This window comes from Eptesicus fuscus, chromosome 15, assembly GCF_027574615.1.
Source record: "Eptesicus fuscus isolate TK198812 chromosome 15, DD_ASM_mEF_20220401, whole genome shotgun sequence".
Lineage (NCBI taxonomy): Eukaryota > Metazoa > Chordata > Mammalia > Chiroptera > Vespertilionidae > Eptesicus > Eptesicus fuscus.
In genome coordinates, this window is record NC_072487.1 from 10,909,045 (window position 1) to 10,931,303 (window position 22,259).

General features: G+C 38.7%; 1 long non-coding RNA gene across 2 annotated transcripts in view; it reads left to right on the forward strand.

Moving 5' to 3' along the window:
* LOC114228112 (uncharacterized) overlaps positions 1-21,746 on the forward strand; it is a 371,399-nt gene extending 349,653 nt beyond the window's left edge. For both annotated transcript variants that reach the window (XR_008558287.1, XR_003614192.2), the window contains exon 3: positions 21,430-21,746. This is a non-coding gene — a long non-coding RNA (uncharacterized LOC114228112). The remainder of the gene's footprint in view (positions 1-21,429) is intronic.
* The last annotated feature ends 513 nt before the right edge of the window (positions 21,747-22,259 follow it).

Consider the following 22,259-nt stretch of genomic DNA (forward strand, 5'->3'; position numbering starts at 1 on the left):
CCTGCCTGCCTGATTGCCCCTAACTGCCTCTGCCAGCCTGATCACTGCCTAACCGCTCCCCTGCCAGCCTGATGGTCCAAAACTGCCCTCTCCTGCTGGCCTGATCACCCCTAACCAACTTTGCCTTGTCCCCTATCACTGTGGCTTTGTCTGGAAGGAAGTTGGACATCTGGAAGATGGCCAGTCAACCTGGTCTAATTAGCATATTACCCTTTTATTAGTATAGATAGTGTCAATCTTTAAGCTCTCTTCATACATCTAAGTGCTATTGATAATATCAAGCACAGTCTGTCTGTTTACTGAAAAAGTCTGGTCATGATCACCTGTCAGAAAATATTTAAGTTTGGGTATTGCGGATCAATTTTCTACAAAGCCTCTTAGAACCGTCTATCAAACTGTGCTGGAATCTTTTTGCCATGAGCATCCAATCAAACAACTGATTTGGGGATTGTAACAGGGTGAACACTCATGAATTTGCCATTAAATCCAGAATTGTAGCTTATTTTCACTTTTTTCCCCTCAAAAGATAACATTATTAGTTTTGCCTTCCTATCACAATTGTATTGTTTCCTACATGTTTGTATATTTATCTTTTGTGTTAAATAAATCAATTCCATTCTTTTTGATATATAATAAGCAAGGACAAAAATAATTTAATTTCAAAGAAAAATAATTTGTGTGTTTTTTTCTCTAAATGTCTGTTTCTTTTAAGTTATTACTTAAGTAAAAGACTTACTAAGCATTTAATGGGGTTAGTCAGTCAAGCAAATGCTAGAATACTTTTTTTGGGGAAATTATAAAAACACAATAGGCTTTTTATGATACCCATCATTTTGCCTGTAGGTGAGAAACCTGAGCTAAATGACTTGTGACACTATTTTTCCAGCTCTATGTTTTTGACTTAATGCATAAAATTATCATGATTTTGAAATTAGAGCAGTATTTTATTATAAATTGAGAGGAAATCTCCACATCATTGACTGCAGAGTGACACTCCCCTCCAGTAAAAGATATATTGGTGAAAACCTAATCATTCATCTCCAAAGAGGATAGGTATCTTTCAATAGAAGAAGATAAAAGAAACTAGAAAATATTAAGCACCTTATTAACCAACCATTTTCAAAATCCTAGGAGGTAAGTAGAAATAACACCTCTCGCCCCAGTTAATGTCTCAGAACTAAATTTGAACTTAGTCTCTCATGCTCATTTTACTCCTTCTGTGGTGTTTTCAGGAAATTGCTTCTTTTACTGTATCATCTTATATGCTGCAAAGATAAAAGTCTTAGTGGTTATAAGATGTAAATAATGTAAATATGAGCATCATTTTATTACAATCAAGTATAGTTGGTAATATTTTTATATTACACAAAAGATTTACTTTGCTTGCTTTTCTTGGTGTTTTTAATACTAGGTATATTATTGTATGGCTAAAGTAAACAAAAATATAGCAAGGAAAATGTTAAAATCCCCTTTCTATTGCCACGTGTGCTTTCCTTCCCACTTCCTGTTTGTATTTGTCAAATGTAAACATTGTAAACAAGTTCATGTGTGTCATGTAAACATTGTAAACAAGTTGGTATGTGTCTAGAGTGTCTTCTAAAGGCAAACCTTGGAGATACTGTGGTTTAGGTTTAGACTAAATCAAGTATCAAAATAAAGTGAGTCCTTGAATTTGGGGATTTCCCAATACATATAAAAGTTATGTTTATAGTATACTATAGTTGTAAGTTGTGCAATAGCATATGTATTTAAAAAAATATTTTATTGCTAAAAATTGTTAACTATCATCAGAGCCTTCAGTAAGTCGTCATGTTTTTGCTGGTGGAGGGTCTTGCCTAAATTTAATGGCTGCTGACTGATCTGAGTGGTGGTGAGGGAAGGATGGGGTGGCTGTGGCAATTTCTTAAAATAAGACAACAATGAAGTTGACCACACCCATCGACTCCACCTTTCACTAACAATTTCTCTGTAGCATGTGGTGCTGATTATCCTTCATTTCTCTCCAAACTGGATTCTGCTTTATCACTTAAGTTAATGTATTACTCTAAATTCTTTGTTTCAACAGTCTTCCCCAGGAGTTGATTCCATCTCAAGAAACCACTGTCTTTGCTCATCCTATATAAAAAAGAGGAAATATGCAAATTGACCCTAGTGCCCTCGAACAAGATGGCCACCCCCATGTGGTCAAAGATGGTTGGCAGGGGAGGCCAGTAGGGGGTGACCAGGCTACAGGGGAGGGCAGTTGGGGGTGACCAGGCCTGCAGGAGAGGGCACTTGAGGGGAGACCAGGCCTGCAGGGGAGGGCAGTTTGGGGGTGACCTGGCCTGCAGGAAGGACAGTAAGGGGCAATCGGGCCAGCAGGGGAGCAGTTAGGCGTCGATCAGGCTGGCAGGGGAGTGGCTAGGGGGTGATCAGGTTGGCAGGCAGAAGCGGTTAGGGGAAATCAGGCAGGCAGGCAGGCAAGCAGTTGGGAGTCAGCAGTCCTGGATTGTGAGAGTGATGTCCAACTGCCGATTTAGCCCAATCCCTGGGGTCTCAATTGGAGAGGGTGGAGCCTGGGCTGAGGGACACACACCTCCCTCCCCTCCCTCCCCACCCCCCATGCACCAGGCCTCTTGTCTATAATAATAAGCAACTCCTAGTCCATTGAAGTTTTGTATAACATTGAAGCAATTCAGTTATATCTTTAGGTTCCACTTCTAAGTCTAGTTCTCTGGCTATTATCACCACATCCAGCCTCCATTTGCCCCTAATTATAGTCAGCCTGCCCTTTGAAGCTTTGAAGCCAAGCATTGACTACTCTCTAACTATGAAAAGTTCTCAGAGGCATCTTCTTCCTCTATAAGGATGTTTCACCTACATACATTGAAAATTCATTGTTTATTGTAACCACCCTCATTAATTATATTCTAGATAACTTCCTGCAGCTTCTACATCAGCACATGCTGCTTCACCTTGCACTTGTATGGTAGAAGATGGCTTCTTTCCTTAGACCTCATAACCCACCTCTGCTAGCTTCAGACTTTTCTTCTGCAGCTTCCTCTCCTCCCCAAGCCTGCACAGAATTGAAGAGAGTTGGAGCTTTGCTCTGCATTAGGCTTTGGGTTAAGAGAACATTGTGGCTGATATGATCTGCTATCCAGATCACTGAAGCTTTCTTCATATCAGCAATGAGGCTGTTTGCTTTCTTATCATTTGTGTGATTGGTGGAGTAGTACTAATAATTTCCTGCAAGAACTTTTTCTTTGCATTGACAACTTGGCTAACTGTTCTGTGTAAGAGGCCTAGCTGTCAGCCTGTCTCAGCATTCCACATACCTGCCTCATGAAACTTAATCATTGGTAGCTTTTGATTTAAGTGACAGAAGTACAACCCTTCCTTTCACTTGAACCCTTAGAGTTCATGGTAGGGTTATTAATTCACCAAGTTTCAATATTGTTGTGCCTCAGGGAATAAGAAGGCCTATGGAGAGGGAGAGAGGCAGAGGCAAGGATGGCTAGTTAGTAGAGCAGTCAGAACACACGCAACACTTATTAAATTAATTTTAACATCCAAGACCACTGATCACAGATCACCATAGCAAGTGTAACGATAATGCGAAGGTTTGAAATATTGTGAGAATTACCAAAATGTGACAAAGAGAAAATAGTACTGGTGAAGCTGTGCTCAATTCAGGGTGCCACAAAACTTCAATTTATAAAAACATACAGCATCTGCAAAGCGCAATAAAGTGAAGTGAAATAAAACAAAGTGTGTCTGTATATACATATACATTTTCAATGAGCTTATAATATCTATATTGTTCTATAACTTAATTTTATTTTAAACCTGTAGGTAATTATAGGCATATATTCATAATAATGCAACATTTTAAAGTATGTAATATAATATCAGAGATTTACCACATTAATATCCACCTCATTTTAGTATCTACATAGTATTAAAATTATGATTCATTTAATCATTTTCTTACTGATGAACATTTGTTAGCAAGTTGTAATTTTTTAATAATCACTGCAATCAATGTCTTTGTAAATATATTTTTTCTAATATAAACATTTGTAGATGCCTATAAGGAGAATTTTTAGGTTACAATTGTACATTTTTATTTCCTACTATGTACTACAAAAAGCATTAATACTTACATTGCTAGCAATCAATAGTGAATGAGTCTCAATTTCCTGACACCCTAGAGTGACAAATCTTTTAATTATTGGTAACCTGATGGACTAAATATCTTGCTACTCTTTGATTTACTAATTTTTTAATACAAATGAAGTGAAGCACATTGTATACTTTTTAGTAGTTTTTATCTTTTTTATGGTTTCTAAGTTTAAATAGTCTGTTCACTTTTCTATTGTGTTGTTTATGTGCTTACTAGAGGCCCAGTGCATGAAATTTGTGCACGGGGGGTGGGGTGGGGTGTATCCCTCAGCCCAGCCTGCAACCTCTCCAATCTGGGACCCTTTGAGGGATGTCCAACTGCCCTTTTAGGCCCGATCCCGGATCTGGCCTAAACGGGCAGTCGGACATCCCTCTCACAATCCAGAACTGCTGGCTCCCAACCACTCGCCTGTCTGCCTGCCTGATTGCCCCTAACTCCTTCTGCCTGCCAGCCTGATCATCCCCTAACCACTCTCCTGCCAGCCTGATCAACGCCTAACTGCTCCCCAGCTGGCCTGTTTGCCCCTAACTGCCCTCTCCTGCTGGCCATCTTGTGGTGGCCATCTTGTGTCCACATGGGGGTGGCCATGGGAGCAGCCATCTTGTGTGTTGGAGTGATGCTCAGTTGGCATATTACCTCTTTATCATATAGGATTACTATTTTTGAATGTTTTTTCTCCTGATTATGGCTATAGACCCCTAGTTCACTACATAGGCTTCAAATATTTTCTCATCAATTGTGTGGCTGTCTCAAATGACTTAAGAAACAGTTCTTGACCTCTAGGAGGTGAAATAATTTAGAGAGTGGTAAACCCATAGGACATTACACATGAATGGAAACTGCTGTAAAAGCAGTGGGCACCTTGGCCTGTGGGAGTTTGAGGGAGCAGTTACAACCTCTTGGGAATCAGGCTTCATGGTGGACTTGGCATGAGAGCTGGATCTTTGAAAATGAGCAAGAGTTTTCTATTGAAGAAGTGAGTATAAAACATTTCAGGTAGAGACATTTCATGTTCAAGGCATGAAGCTTTGTTTGGGTAAGAATGGCAAATAAAATGGGGCCAGAACATGGCACACATGGAGTGGAGTGGCAAGAAACTATTTTGGACAGTTTGTGGCCTGATTGTATTAAATGTTGTGTGCTGGGATTTTCTGTGAAAGCAGTGCCTAGGAAAATGAAGTATTTAAGCAGTGAATAGAAAGATCAATATGATTTAAAGAATTTGGCTGTCAGTTATATACTGTTTCATTGTATTGGGAAAGAGTAAAGGAGGATATCTTTTCTGTTGAATTAAATTTGAAGGTGTGACATTGGTTAATACATTATATAATTTCAAGTGTACAATTCTATAACACCTCATTAGTATATTGAGCTGTGTGCTCACTACCCAAAGTCTAGTCTCCTTCTATCACCATATTTTTGGCCCTCTTTACCTCCTTCATCGGCTCTCATCCCTTCTTCCCCTCTGTTAACCACGCTACTATTTTTTAAAAATATATTTTATTGATTTTTTTTTTTTTTACAGAGAGGAAGGGAGAGGGATAGAGAGTTAGAAACATCAATGAGAGAGAAACATCGATCAGCCACCTCCTGCACAACCCCCACTGGGGATGTGCCCGCAACCAAAGTACATGCCCTTGACCGGAATCAAACCTGGGACCCTTCAGTCTGCAGGCTGACGCTCTATCTACTGAGCCAAACCGGTCAGGGCAGAACCACACTACTATTGTCTTTGTCTATGAGTTTGTTTGCTTTGGAGTTGTTGGGTTTTTTTTTTTGTTTGTTTGTTTTTTTTAATCCTCATACAAGGATATGTTTTTATTGATTTTTAGAGAGAGAGGAGGGGAGGGAAGGAGAGAGAAATTGAGGGGTGAGAGATTGGCCACCTCCTGTATGCACCCTGATGAGAATTATGTTCCAACCAACTGAGCCACCTGGCTGGGGCTGCTTTGGATATCAATATAATTGGTGATCTGGGATAGTTTTCTCATTCTTAAATGTCCTCATCTTTAATGTTATAATTTTTATTTACCTGGTTTTATAATTTTAATTTTGAACATGACTGATCTAGCCTTTCCTTTGAAGAAGCTTTTACGTTGGGTGGTAGGGAGGGGAGAGTAGAGAGCAGGGTAGGGAGAGAACCATATTCTCTCCTCTGGGAATGGGGCAGCAGGTGCTGTGATTGATGGTGGGGGTTGCAATGGTTGGAGTTGGAGTGTTGATGAAGACAAGGTTGTTCAAAATTACCTATCACCAGTATGTGGGTTCCTGAGGACAGTCACTGGCCAAGTCTTGAGTCACCTTGACTAAACTATGCCTAGCACACAGCTCTAACTGCTGGACTTTTACCTCATTTTAACCCTTCTTTCTAGCTGCCTGATATTTTTTGTCACATAGAATTAATGTGCACTTTCATAAATGCCCTACAGACATTTTCTTCCTGAATTTTGCAAATGCTGTTTCCTTTACTTGGAATATTCTTCTTCCCCAAATCTCCATTCCTCATTCAATTGCCTGGTCAAGTACTTTTTCACCCGATGTGGCTGACTTTGGGCTTCATCTCTTCTAGAAGGCCCATCCTGACTGTCCAGTTCTCCTGTAGGACCCTCAGCTTGCTCATCCCTGTAATAGGAATAGTTCAGATTTCTCAGTTTGCCCAATGACTGAGCTCTTTGAATGCTGAGGTATTATTTCCTTTTTGATTCCTCTGTGTCCATCATACTTTCCTGTATATAGTAGAGGCTCAAAATAATGGATAATTAGATGTTTGTTAAATCTAAACTAAAGTTGAATTCATTGTTACAACTATGCCTAATCCTGGTAGTTATAAACATGTAGTTAAGAAGTGTATCACTTATATTTATAATATATTCAACAAATAGCCCTGGTTAAACACAGGCATGGTCTATTATATCATCAAGTCAGCTAGCGCCAAAATCACAGAAATTTTACCCCAAATAATAATAATCCATAAAAATAATTTAAAAGTATTGTTACATTATAGTCACTCAAGTATTGGAAAGATTGTTAATTGGGGCTTAATAATATATTCCACTTCTTCTATCTCCATCTGCAAAATCAGAGTGGCAAGCTTAATTTTCAATTACAAAATACAGTTTTTGAGGTTTGGAACAAAATCAACCCACAGGAACCAAATTATGTTTGCAGTCAGTTACTCAGCTGAACTGCTCTTCCAAATATGAGATTTTCATTAATTAGGAAATAATAAGCACTGAAAGCTTACATGCATTTTTAAACACTTATTTGTTTTCTATCCTTTCAGACCCTTTTTAAGGGGGCACTTATATCTGCTCTTCACATAAATGGGCAATGGAATTGACCTTCAAGAAAGTGGAGAGTTGGCCTAGCCAGTTGCTCAATGGTTAGAGCATCAGCCAGCAGACTGAAGGGTCTCAGGTTAGATTCCAATCAAGGTCATGTACATTGCTTGCAGGCTTGATCCCCAGTCCTGGTTGGGGCATGTGCAGGAGGCAACCAATCAATGTGTTCTCACATCGATATTTCTCTCTCTGTCTCTTCCCCTCCCTTAAACTCTCTCTAAAAATCAATGGAAAAAATATATCCTTGGGTAAGCATTAACCACAACAAAAACAGTGGAGAGTTGAGTAGGGTAGATAAGTGAGATAGAATGAGTTATCCCCAAGCTGACAGAAAATTATCCATGATGCCACTTTTTAAGGGCATTGTCCTGAAGTAGAAAAAAAGAAAGGAACACACATAGACACACACACATCCTATACAATAAAGAGGTATTATGCAAATTGATCATCACACCCTTGCACAAGATGGCTGCCCCCATGTGGTCACAAGATGGCTGCCACTAGATGGCAGGCAGGGGAGGGCAATTGGGGGTGACCAGGTCAGCAGGGGAGGGCAGTTGGGGGCAACCAGGCCAGCAGGGGAGGGCAGTTGGGGGTGACCAGGCCAGCAAGGGAAGGCAGTTGGGGGCAACCAGGCCAGCAGGGGAGGGCAGTTGGGGGTGACCAGGCCAGCAAGAGAGGGCAGTTGGGGGGGACCAGGCCAGCAGGGGAAGGCAGTTTGGGGCAACCAGGCTGGCAGGGGAGGGCAGTTAGGGGTGACCAGGCCAGCAAGAGAGGGCAGTTGGGGGGGACCAGGCCAGCAGGGGAGGGCAGTTGGGGGGAACCAGGCCAGCAGGGGAGGGCAGTTGGGGGTGACCAGGCCGTGAGGGGAGGGCAGTTGGGGGCAACCAGGCCTGCAGGGGAGGACAGTTAGGGGAGACCAGGCCAGCAAGGGAGGGCAGTTAGGGGCAACTAGGCCGGCAGGGGAGGGCAGTTGGGGGTGAACAGGCCAACAGGGGAGGGCTGTTGGGGGTGATCAGGCCTGCAGTGGAGCAGTTAGGCATCAATCAGGCTGGCAGGGGAATGGTTAGGGGGTGATCAGGCTGGCAGGCAGAAGTGGTTAGGGCCAATCAGGCAGGCAGGCAGGTGAGCAGTTGGGAGCCAGCAGTCCTGGATTGTGAGAAGGATGTCCCACAGGGATTGGGCCTAAACCAGCAGTCGGACATCCCCTGAGGAGTCCCAGATTGGAGAGGGTACAGGCTGGGCTGAGGGACACCCCCCCTAGTGCACGAATTTTGTGCACCAGGCCTCTAGTATGTATATAGTATTCTAATGAACCCATGAGTAAATGTATATATCTACTTCCTCAGCTTACTGATCTTTGACAGTGAGCTAAACCCATCAATTGCTGAAAAATATTTCCTGTAACATAAAAGATCATTAAAATGGGCTTATTCACAAAAAGTCCATAATCAACTCAAGGTACATAAGCATTATATTCTTTTAAAGACCAAAAACTTTATAATGTATAAGCAATTTTAATAACACAAATTAGTTTTTAAAATTCTGTCATCCTTCTAGGGATTCTCTTCAATGAGTAGAAAAGGAATAATAGATAATTGACATAATGTCTCTTACTATGTAAATTGATATTTTATGTAAAATTCTGAAAGCTTAACTTCAGTGAACTAGGTATTCTTTGGCAAATTTTTAATTTGAGTATTATAAATTAACTTTTCTTATTATTTTGGTCAATTGAATTGTCTTATAGGTCTCATGCATATATTTCTATATTTGATCTACATAGTATTTGTTATGATTTATAAAAACTTCATATTTTTACCTATTTTTTCATGGTAGTTTTCCCAAATGCTTACAGGTAGAATTGCATATTGTGGAGTTATGAGGAAAAGACGAAACATAAACATTTAGACAGATCTCTGTATGCCATTTAAATAATGTTGTTTTTTTTTAAATCTTGGACAAATTACTGTCTTTTTGAGCCTCAGTATCTACATATTTATGATGGGGATTTTGTCTTCTCTGATGTTGTCAGAAATATATAAATTAATATAAGTTCTTTGTAGGAGCTTGTTAAATAAAAATTTGTCTTACTGTTGCTTTCCCCCCCTCAAAAATAATAAAAATTCCAATCATTTTTAGTCTCTGCAATTTATTTAAAATTCTTACATTGACACAGTAGGAATGGGATTGTTTGTTTTTTAAAATTGAAATACAGATCATGCCAAATATTTAGCTCAGTTATTGTTAACAATTACATTAATTAAGTATATAAATTATGAATAAATTATAGCTCAAAGGCGTTGAGATGCCACTAAAATATATATTTTTTCCTTGCCATCATTCATGTGAAATATTGTTCCTTAGCAACTTTCCTGTGAATACTTTATTATTCTCTATCAGGCATCACTTCTTTTAATCCCCTGATTTGCACTGCTATTTTCAATAGTGAGGGGCAAAAGAAAGAGTTTATGAGAGGAAAAGGGAAATGCAACTAGCAGGAAGATTGTACTTATTGTGCATGCATTTTTCATTTCCTGTTCTATTTTGGTTTTGTATTATTTTACTTGCTATATCATTTCCATTCTTTTTGGCTTTCATCACCAGGACAGGAAGCAGGCTTCCTTTGGAGCTTTGCTTCCCACTCATTTACCAGTGGGGATTGTCATATTAGTCAAGTGATACAGTCCTTAACTGCAGATGCTTCTGTCAGCTCTGCAGCTGCTTTACTTCCTACCTGCAGCTGTAGTTACTTTAAATAGAGTCAATATCATGTCATCCATTGTGATATTAGTGAGTCCTTACCTTTCCTTATTTTTTTGAATTTGTTTTCTTTCTTGCTTTGCTTGAAAAATGTGAGACATAAGATTCTGAACATAAGGATGACTCTAGCAAATAGACTGTAGTACAGACGGCTGTTTAGATTTCTGAATTGGAACTAAGGCACTCACTTTAAGACTCCTGATGGCATTTGTCCTCTGATAAACCTGTTGACTGGCTGGAGCCCAATTTAGAAAGACTCCTCACTGAGCTGGAATTTTCCTCCCGGTATTAGAATAGTAAGAGAATGAAGTTAATTCATGCCAACAGTAGTGACTTGCCCCACAATCAACCATCAGGATTTGTTCTCCTGTCAGAACACAGAAATATCAGTCTATTTCATACTTTATAATTGCACACAGTGTGCCGTAATGTACAACACATAAGCCAAATCCACACCAGCCTTCCCTCTGCCCTGGAGGACTTGGGTGTTTGCTTCACTCTTTGTTGCATCTTTAGGATTGTGAGCATGTTGTTGTTGTGTGTGTGTGTGTGTGTGTGTGTTTTTTTTTTTTTCTTCATACCATTTTTCAAAGGTTTTCTGATAGATGCAGAGTAAACTTTGTATACTTGTGGCATTCTCAATTCTATGGGTTAGGAACTTGATCTCAAATTTTAGGCATTGAATGGGTAACTGATGCATTATAGGAAACATTGACTGCAAAGAAAAAAATGTAGAGCACTGCAATATCATCATTCATCAAGAAAAATAGGCTTCGCCTGTTTCTGAAGTCAACAGTGGAAAGTTGGGGGAAATTAATCAGTGCACCAGCACATTTCATTCTCAGAGCGTATGTTATCCTCTCACGTAACATTGAGAGCATATTTGACAGAAAATGTGGGAGGATATTTTTAAGTAGGTGAATGTAGACTAAAGAGTGGCATGCTTAAAGTTTTTCTGCATAAAAATTCAGGAACAAAGCAAATCGAAGTGCCCAACTAACATATATACCTAGTATGGAGAGCATACTTGTCTTATTTCAAGAAAGAAGGACAAAAAGGAAGGAAGCATTGTAAAAATCATTCTGAATTGGCTTTCTAACATTATTTGATTAACTTAATTTCACATCTGGGATGGCTATTCACAGATCCACCTAGATCACTTCTTGAGATTAGGTAATCGGTTTTAAAACCTATGTCCAACCCAACCGATGTGCCTAAACCTCAAAGGGAAAACTGGCCTAATTCTTCAAGAGGTTTTGCCTGGCCCATGTTGGGACCGTCATTCAAATCTGGAGAGCACCTGGTTAACTGCTCCTCTACCCTGCCCATGTTTCATTTAGGCTGTGTCCTTGTGCTACAGATATCTCTCTTCAAATTTGTCTGTTCCTGGTGGTCCCCACCTGGCAATGCTCACTTGTTTTCCCTTAGCCCTCCAAAGGTGGTGTACACTCTCCAACTCACCCATCGGATTAAAGAAATCACATTCCATTTCCCGATGGGCTGTAAATTTTCTTTCTACCTAGACCTCCTCATTTCTAACTCCTGTTGTTCCTCCAGTTTTCTTTCACATGATGCCTCCTCAGAGAAGCTGTCAGTAACCCTCTTATGGCTGGATAAAGCATATATCACCCCTTTTTTCAATTGCTTGTTTTCTCTATGTTCCTTGAAGGTTGGGACATTATTTGAGTTGATTTTATAGCCCCGGTATCTAACCAGAACTATGTCTAGCACATAAGAGGTATATATAAAATATAATTATTTTATAAATTTTCTTTTATTTAAATACTAGAGGCCCAGTGCATGGGTAGGGTCCCTAGGCCTGGCCTGCGATCAGGGCTGATCAGGTTCCTCACTTCCCCACCTCCCTACCTCCTCCTTCCCTAGCTCCCTCAGCGCCCTGCTTCAGCTGGTCGCTTGCCATGTTCCGCGCCACCCCCTGGTGGTCAGCATACGTCATAGTGAGCAATCGAACTCCCAGTCTCCCAGTTGAACTCCTGAGGGGACACCTTGCATATTAGCCTTTTATAATGTAGATTTCTAATTGTTCATTGACTCAGCAAGTTTAGCTTAGTTGCTGCCTGTGTGGTTGGGGAGGATGAGTAGAGGGATGCTAAGCCATGACCTATGGTGACAATAGTGAACTGCTTGGGACTGTATGTTCATGAGTTTCTGAATAACATAACTTTTAGTTAATATTAACATTTGATGGTGTACTCTAAAAAATGTTCAAAATTTTAAAGTTATGTGTTACCTGACTGATATTATGTTTCCCAGGCCAGTAAGGTTTATACTTAATAGACCTCTTTTTTCTTCATTAATTATAAATGAAACCTTTAAGCTTTCTTCTTGCTCTTTAGGTAAATGCTATCATTAGGAAAATTATAAATAAAAGGTTTGATTTTAGTGATTTTACTAAACATAGTAATTTTACTGACTATTTTCCCATTTTTTTATTGGTGTGATTTTTTTTCAGAGTTCACTCTAAAATGTATAACATAGCATTTAGTTGGATTTCAGCAACTTACAAGACAAAAAGTGCTCATTTAAACAAATATAATAAAAAAACACTCAGCTTAAACTAATTTAATGACTTTTATACAATATGAGCATATGTGATAATAAAATGTGAAGCTAACAAAGTATATTTTTAGAGAAAATTATTCCAGTAACACTTATGTACTGTGATATATAAGTGAGAATCACATATACTTTTATTATTTATTTTACTTCCCACTTCTGACAAGTATATTAATAACCATGCCTTTTACTTCTATGAGTAGAAACCTGTTTTAACATCCTGCATAATATAATGCTAGTTGTTGCTTTAGAAATCATGTTAAATTAAAGTAAGTTGGTATATAATACAGAAAGCATACATTTTGTTTTTAAGTTTTGTTTATTTAAAATAAATATTCAGTATGTCTTGTATTTTCCCAATTAAAGAAGATGGCACAAAATCAGACATATTTTTCAACTGATTGTGAATGTTGCTCTATCTAGCTTATCTGTACCTAGTATAATTCTATTTTAATGTCACATGAAAGGGTGTAAAAATAGCTGAAAATGCTCCCTCAACTTTTGGTTGTGTAAGGGTACTGTTTTTATTGGTTCATAGGTACTGAGCTTTACCCAAACTGTGAAGTGCTGTGGATTTCTTTGTGAATCACCATATCTAAGCTAACGTGGTGGTGGTTTACAAAGTAATTCATAGTGCTTTACAGGTGCTTCTGCAGTTGATCTACACCTCGTTGCCTAGGATCCCTTTACTGAGCCATTGAGAACAAGCCACTTTGTATTACAAGACATACAAGGTCAAGAGATCCCTGGTAAATATACTTTAGAATCCTTCCATTTTGGTATTTAGGGTTAATTATTATAAAAACTGTGTCAAAGACACCAGAAATTATTGTCTATTTACTTAAATAATACATGTTTTACATAGTTGCTCTCTCTCCTACTCTCTTTCTGAAAAGTAATTTATAATACTCCCTGATTAAGAAACATAACACATCAGAAACAGATTCATTGAATGAGTACTTCTAACCCAAATCACAAATACATGAAACTTAAATATTTTAATTTAATGTTAATGCATATAGCATTACTCTATGTAAAGTCTATATACAATGAATGTGTTAAATAAATAGCTTGACTGCTAAATGGTCAGGGACTTCTAAACATCATTGTTATTCAGTATTTCTGTAAGTAACTAAGCTTGCATTTTGCTCAATCCAGAAAAACATTATTGGTATAGGCAAAGAGATAGCTGTAATTATACATTAGGATGGTGTATGCTAATATGAGATGTACTCATTTCCATTTTCTATCTTGCAGAAATACTAGTAGTTTCTATGGTCCCATTTTATGATAGACAAGATTAACTTTCAAAAAGATCTAGCTACTTGATGGCGTACTGATTAGTCATTGTTTATTGTAAAACAAACTTTGTGGGCAGGATTATTTAGTCTGATTGATTCCTGAATCAAAAATCAAACATTTGATGATTAATTATTTTAATAACTGACTCAGGCTCCAAATAGTCATGTTGGTTTTACCAGATCCTTTTTATTGATAAGTTTATAACTTAGGTCTTATCTATATTTAATTATATGACCACAAGACTTTCGTAACCATGAATACTTTTTATCTATTATTTCTTAAGTGATACTTGTACACACCAAAATGATAATGGTAAAGGCTTCTGAAATTACCTTTGAAGCATCATTGAACAAATCTATTGTATTCATTATGATTTATTTTTGTCTTGTTATGTTTGATTCTTTAGAAGTTGATTATGCATGTGTTCTATAGGATTGGATGACTTGAAACAAATAATCACATTAAATTGTTCAGCCCTTTTTCTGTTAGATAAAAGAAAATCGGGCTAAAAGAGATCAACGGGGGAATTTATGTAATACTTTCAACAATATTTTAAATATATACATATTATTTTAAACATATATATGACAAAAATGACGAATGTTCTTTTGCCATCAAAATATACCTTATACAAATATGATTAGAGATACTTTACAAAAACAACGTGCTGCCCTCATTTTATTTTAGAATACGACACAAATATATCATTTTAATTGTCTAGCCATTAATGTATCAGTATTTACAAATGCAATAACATCTCTGAAAAATGTCATCCTTTTCCTTGCAGTCCCTATGTTCATAAGCAGGCTTCTCAGAGCTGTAGGATTCCCTGGGCTTCGGGAACTCCATTGCTGTGGCCGGCATTGGTTTGGAAAGAGACTGAGAAAAGAGGTTTCTGAGATTCACTTGTCCTAGAGCTCTTTGATTTTCCTCTTTTATGTAAAGGGCTACTTTTAAAAGCTTTAGTTCAGTTGAAGCTGTTATTTTTAATGAGGATATTTATAACTGCTTAAAGAAAGTCACAACATTTTTATTTCCTTGAGAGAACTTTTAGTTTACTAGAGATAAAATGGAGTTCATTAGCACATTTCACAATCATGCACCTCTCCTCTTGTATCATTATTCTAATCCCAAATTGTTTAAGCCTAGTAATGCTTTTTTTTTTTCATTTTTAATATAAATACACACAGGTTAACAAATAGTAAATTAATTTTGAGTGCAGTGTTGAGCAAAACACATGTTCAAAGTGGATTTACACTTTCCTGCCAGAGATAAAGGCAGCATTAATCCCCTCTAAATTTTATGAGACTTATCCTATCTAATAAAAAGTAATATGCAAATTGACTGTCACTCCAACACACAAGATGGCGGCCCCCATGTGGTCAAAGATGGCTGCCCACAAGTGGACACAAGGTGGCCAGCAGGGGAGGGCAGTTGGGGGCGATCAGGTCTGCAGGGGAGGCCAGTTGAGGGGACCAGGCCTGCAGGGGAGGGCAGTTAGGGGTGACCAGGCTAGCAGGGGAGGGCAGTTAGGGGTGACTGGGCTGGCAGGGAAGGGCAGTTGGGGGTTACTGGGTCAGCAGGGGAGGGCAGTTGGGAGGGACCAGGCCTGCAGGTGGGGCAGTTGGGGGAGATCAGACCTGCAAGGGAGGGCAGTTAGGGGAGACCAGGCCTGCAGGGGAGGGCAGTTGGGGGCAATCAGGCCTGCGGGGGGGGGGCAGTTGGGAGAGATCAGACATGCAGGGGAGGGCAGTTGGGGGGAACCAGGCCTGCAGGGGAGGGCAATTGGGCTGGACCCAGACCTGCAGGGGAGGGCAGTTGTGGGGGACCAGGCCTGCAGGGGAGGGAAGTTGGGGGCAACCAGGCCTTCAGGGGAGGGCAATTGGGGAGACCAGGCCTGCAGGGGAGGGCAGTTAGGGGCAATCATGCTGGCAGGGGAGCAGTTAGGCATTGATCAGGCTGGCAGGGGAATGGTTAGAGGGTGATCAGGCTGGCAGTCAGAAGCAGTTATGGGCAATCAGGCAGGCAGGCAGGTGAGTGGTTGGGAGCCAGCAGTCCTGGATTGTGAGAGGGATGTCCCAGATTGGAGAGGGTGCAGGCTGGGCTGAGGAACATACACCTCCCCCCCCATGTACGAATTTCATGCATCGGGCCTCTAGTGTGAGAATAAGTAAAAAGTGAGCATATTTGAAGGGGTTCTTTAGAGAAATAGAGCCAACAAGTTATGTTTATCTCTATCTATCTCTATCTCTATCTCTACCTATATCTATATTGTCTATATCATCTATCTATCATCTGTCTATCATCTGTCTATATCTATCACCAGAGAGAGAGAGAGAGAGAGAGAGAGAGAGAGAGAGAGAGAGCTTTAACTTATGTGGGTATGGCAAGTCCAAAATCTGGTGAGAGAGGTCGGTGGGCTGAAGACTCAGGGACTAATTGGAGTTTGAGTCCAAGACAGTTTGCTGCCAGAATTCCTTCCTACTCAGGGGAGGTCATTCTTTGTTCTATTAAGGCCTTTGACTTATTGGTTGAGGCCCACCTACAGTTTGGAAGGTAATCTCTTTACCCAAAGTCCACTGATTTAAATGTTGCTTTCATCCAAAGACACCTTGACAGAAACATCCAGGATAATGTTTGATCAAATAGCAAGGCACTATTGTGTAGCTAAGTTGACACATAAAATGAATCATCATATTGAGAATTTTTTTTAATGAATCAAATGTTTACTTTTAAAATAACAAGTTGATGTTCTTTCTCAGGTTTTCTTAATTATTTACCACATATAACTCTGAGTATTTGAACTGTAATATATTTATATTTAATTTAATTTATTAGAAGTTCAGTTAGTTGATGGACATTCCTTTGAGTCAAATTTCCAGTAAAAAAACATTCTTAGTCTGGAAGAGAATAGAAATAACCACAGTTTAAGCTTGTCTTATTAAATGTTCAGTTTTATTTTAATGGGAGTTAAATAGTTTAAAATAAATTACAAGTTTACAATTTTAACTTTTATCTTTTTCTTTCATTTTTACAGAAAATTCATTTTACATATTCATTTTTTAACTTATAGTACTTGATGTACTATAAGTATCAAATAAATATTTCCTGAATGAATGAATAAAATTTGAATATTATAATACTTAACAATGGATTTGAGCAATGATAAAAAAAAATATGTTTACTAGCTTGGTCTCTGATTCTAGCTTTTATCTAAATGATTAGGATCTCCTAATACATCTGTCAAACTTATGACAAAATGAAGTAAGCAATTATTTGATCTAAAATTAATAAAGTAGAGGAAGAATTTGGGAATCACAATGGCATAAACGAGTGATAACCTATGAGTTTAAAAAGTTCCAGTTCATTTGAATACTTACTTTGTAAAGTACTTCAGCTGAATTATTCAAATTCTGAAGATATTAGCTGTGTACTAATTAGCAGTGAGTAGAATCCCAGCCTTTTCTTTTCGTGTGGGTATCCTTAAGTGGTGTAACTGAGCACCACTGTAATCAGTGTCCTAATTTTGTCTCCTTGAGAGACTACTGTTACAACCTATTCCCCAAATAATAATTAAAGGAGTAAATTAAATCTCTGCAATTCTGCTTTAGAAAATAATGTGGTGGACTATACAGAGGAAGAAGAATTGGGAAAAGTAAACAATATTAAGCTTTTGAAAGTAGCTCTGCTTGAGAAAAGCAACTAAGATTTAGAGATATCTTAATTTTTTCTTCAAGTAATTTTTTCTTCTGAATCATCTCATCTAATCTCTGAATTGAGTATTATTGCCCAATTTTACAGATGAAGGAATAAAATGCCCTAATTTCTAAATCTCTGCTCTTTTTGTCTTATGACACACTTAATATCCATGAAAAAGTCACAAGTCACATCCAAGAGGCTTTAAACATGAAAGGAAATTTCAGAGTAGTAAGACAAAAATTATAAAAACTGCATCTGGAAAAAACCTTTATTTTCCATAACACCTAAATTATCACAATTCCATCAGATTCCATTTTTTTAAATCCTCACCTGAGGACATTTTCCATTGCTCTTTAGAGAGTGGAAGGGAGGGAGGGAAGGGGGAGAGAAAGAGAGGAGAGTGAGATTGATAGAGAAAGATATATCTATATATCTATATCTACATCTGTGTCTATATTTATATTGAGAGAGAGAGAGAGAGAGAGAGAGAGAGAGAGAGAGAGAGAGAGAGAGAGAGGTGAGAGGCACACATCCACACATCCTTTGGTTTCCTCCCATACTTGACCTGACCTGGGGCAGGCGATTGAACCTGCCCAAGTACATGCCCTAAAAGGAGAATGGATCCCTTTGGTCCACAGGTCAACACTCTAACCACAGAGCCACACTGGCCAGGGCAGATTCCATTTTTTAATGCATTATTGCCTATGAGGGAACTCACTTTTGGTTTCATCGTGAATGGTGTGTTATAAAATATTTATATGCTGATTTTAGAAAAGCTTTCTCTAAGCAGATGCCTGTGTCTACCAGTATCTCCTAGAGAGGCAGGTGGATATTCTCGTGTGGACTAGATATGTGACCTCGAGGTCACTATTATCCTGGTCAGATCCAATGTCAGCTTTCCATAGCCACATGAACTAAACTCGGCATTTTCGAGTTGTTGACATAGGACAGAAATGGAAACTTTTGATGACTAGCAGGCATGATGTTGGAGAGCTGAAGACTGACTGAGTAGACAGGAGACAGGAAGGAAATGAGAATATAGTAGTTAAAATGTAGCAAGTGCATTTCTCAGGCAATAGAGTGGTTGAGCAGTAGTCCTTCATTGGAGTGGGGAGCACATATAAAATCTCCCAGGGTGATGGCCTTGTATAATTTGAGAAATCCTCCCAAGTGATTCTTAAATGTTCATCTGCCTGAGACCCAGTGAACTAAAATTTCATGAGGTCAAAAATCAAATAAACTCTTAGAGAAGAACAGAAGAGAGAACCATACAATCAGTATGAAGTGAGATAAAGTCTGAGGAGGAAAATTTTTAGAACTCAGATTAAAAGCATTTTTCTCTTGCTAAGGCACGGTTACCATGGAAACACCACAGAGGCAGGGCCTGCGAGCCTGTGGGAGAAACTTAGAGCTGAGATCTGAATGGAATCTGTATGTCAAAGAGAACATATTAACTGTTTGTCAGGGCCTATCCAGAGCCAGAATTCAGAGAGCAAATGGGAGAAATATCTAGAACAGTGCTGTCCAATAGAAATACAATGTGCTCCACATAGGGAAGTGTTACACTTTCTAGTTTAAAATTAAGTTAAATTATTTTTAAACATGAAAAAAGAAGCAGGTGAAATTAATTTTAATAACATTTTATATAACACAATATATCTCAGGTACCATCATTTCAACAAGTAAGCAATGTAAAAAATATTAATGGGGTATTTTACATTATTCATTTTTGGTATTAAGACTTCAAAATTTGATAAATATTTTATACTGACAGCACATGTCAGTTTGGACTAGCCATATTTCAAGTGCTCAAAGTCATTTGTTGCTAGCAACTGGCTTTGGACAATGCAGATCTAGAGGACAAATACAAATGTGCTGTTTAAATTCTTACATGCCTTGCTCAGGCTCTTTTGCTAATTTTCCTAAGCACCCTGGCAGCTTGGAGTGTTCAGAAGAGTGGGCTCTCAGATCAGACTGCATGGGTTTAAGGCCTATTTCTGCCACTAGATAGTTGCATGTGTGTGACACATATCCTCCCTGCGCCTTACTTTCCTCATCAGTAAAATGGAAAAATAACATTTGTTCTCACAAGTTTATTATGAACAGTAAGTAGGTTGACATATAGCAAGGGCTTAATTATAGGTAGCACATAGTAACAGCTCAAAAAGTACTGTTTAGCATGTTTTGGTTGTTGTAACCTGGCATTTGAATGTTGAAATTTCTCAAGACTCAGTTCTAGTCTCTGTTTTTTCTATACTTTCTTTAGGAAATTCTCTTCATGCCCAGGGCTTCAATTTCTATCTCTAAGGCAATTCACAGGTTTTCATCTTGGGCTCAGATTTCTCTTTTCCAAATCCAATTAGCAAAGAATCCTAGACAGATATATTCAGATTACTCTAATTTATGTTAAAATTGACATATTAAAACTAGAATTTAGAGTCAGCTCCCCTGTTGTTGCTCTTCAAATAAACAAATAAAAAGCGTGATTGTCAATTTCTGGTTGACAGGAGCTAATATCCATACAGAGGTGCAAGCCTGAGATTTAAGACCTCGTCCTGCTTCACTCCCCCTCACTTCCCATCACAAACAGATTATCAAATAACCTCCTCTAACTGTCTTAAATTTATCATCTTCTCCATATTTCTACTAGGATCAGTTTATTCATGCTAACTTCCTCTCCTCCTGGATTATTGTAATAGCCTTCTTGGTGCTCTCTCTTCATCTATTTTATTTAAGGTGTCAATGTGGTTATTTGATTCCTCTCCTTTAAAGGCCTCAGTAATTCCCCCTGTGTTCCAAAGTTAATGACCAAAATCTTTTATGTGACGTACAATTTAGCACTGCCTGCCTGCAGCCTTTCCCTGGGATCTAGTCACAGTGATTTACTTTCAGTTCCTTTTGCTTCTTTGTCTCCATCTCAGAACATTTATAGAAGTTAATCCAACTATTCAGAATTTTATATTCCCACCGGTTTCAGTGCTGAAGTTCTACTTGCCCTTCAGTCATCAGTTCAAGTATCACTTATTTGGGGGCAGTCTAGGTGAGCCTTTTCTGAGAGCTTGTCTTAAAGCACACATAACCCCATTGCACCTGGTAACATATTTGTTTATGAAGTTATTGATTAATATTAGCCTCATCTGCTAGACTATAAGCTTCATGATGGAAGGGACCATGATTGAAATACATTACTATTTTATTTCCTGTGAGAAATACAGTTCTGCCCCATGGAGGATGCTCAAAATATATTGTGAAAAGATGATCAGGAACAAGAAACTATTGAAGTGAAGGTAAAGCACAAAATCTCCATGGAAATGAAACCACTTTTCTAATCATAACAAAATTCTGTTCCCCCAAAGAACACAGGACTATTACTGGTACTATTACTATTACTACACCTGTTCATTGAAATTGTTATAATTTGGCTTATTCCCACCCTCAGAATGTAGAGGTAACATCACCAAGCTGTTTCATAACTCTTGGTTTATCTCGAAATAAGCATCTTAAGAATTGCCATCTCCTAGTTGTCTTATTTTCATACTGATAGAAGTATAAAAAAATATTTTCAATTCTGTTTCTGCCTAGGGCCTCCCTTGCAGTCCAGACAGAAATCCAGAGTGTTGCCCACGGCAAGAATAGTCAGTGATGGGAGAAAGAACCAAAGAGGTTGATCCCCTAGTCTGATAGCAAACTAGCACTGCTTTAACCACTCTGGCTCTGGAGATCCAATAAATTTTTTCTGGGACAGATAGTGCCTGACACAACTGCTGAAATCGAGGGTACGATAAACCTTTGGATGTTTTCCACGCACAAAAGGATGAAAAGGTTAAGGAATTGCTTGTATATGTGTGTCCGGGCACCTATCTTGTTACGTTTTCTGTGGCAAAATAAATAAATAAATCATTAACTGTGCAGCGGAGAAAGGAAAGCTTTAGATAGCCAAAATAGCCCTAGCAGGTTTGGCTCAGTGGATAGAGCGTCAGCCTGTGGACCAAAGGTTTCCAGGTTGGATTCTGGTCAAAGGAATGTATCTTGGTTTCACGTTCCTCCCTGGTCCAGGCTCTGGTCGGGGCTTGTGCAGGAGACAACCAGTCGATGTGTTTCTCTCACATAGATGTTTCTCTCTGTCTTTTCCTCTCTCTTCCACTCTCCCTAAAAAATCAATGGAAAAATATCCTCAGTTGAGGATTAACAAAAAAAAAACAAACAAACAAAAAACAAAAAAGAATCAGGGCAATCAGGCAGTTTTTAAAACCACCTTCGAAAACATGCAGTGATAACGAAGAGCATCCATTAAAGAGCCACTGTTTATCAATCTTAGAAGGAACTTCAACACTATGCAGGCAGTCCCAGGAACTGGTCAGGAGCATGAGTGGATTTGTATTTATATATCATTCACAGCTCCCCTACAAGTT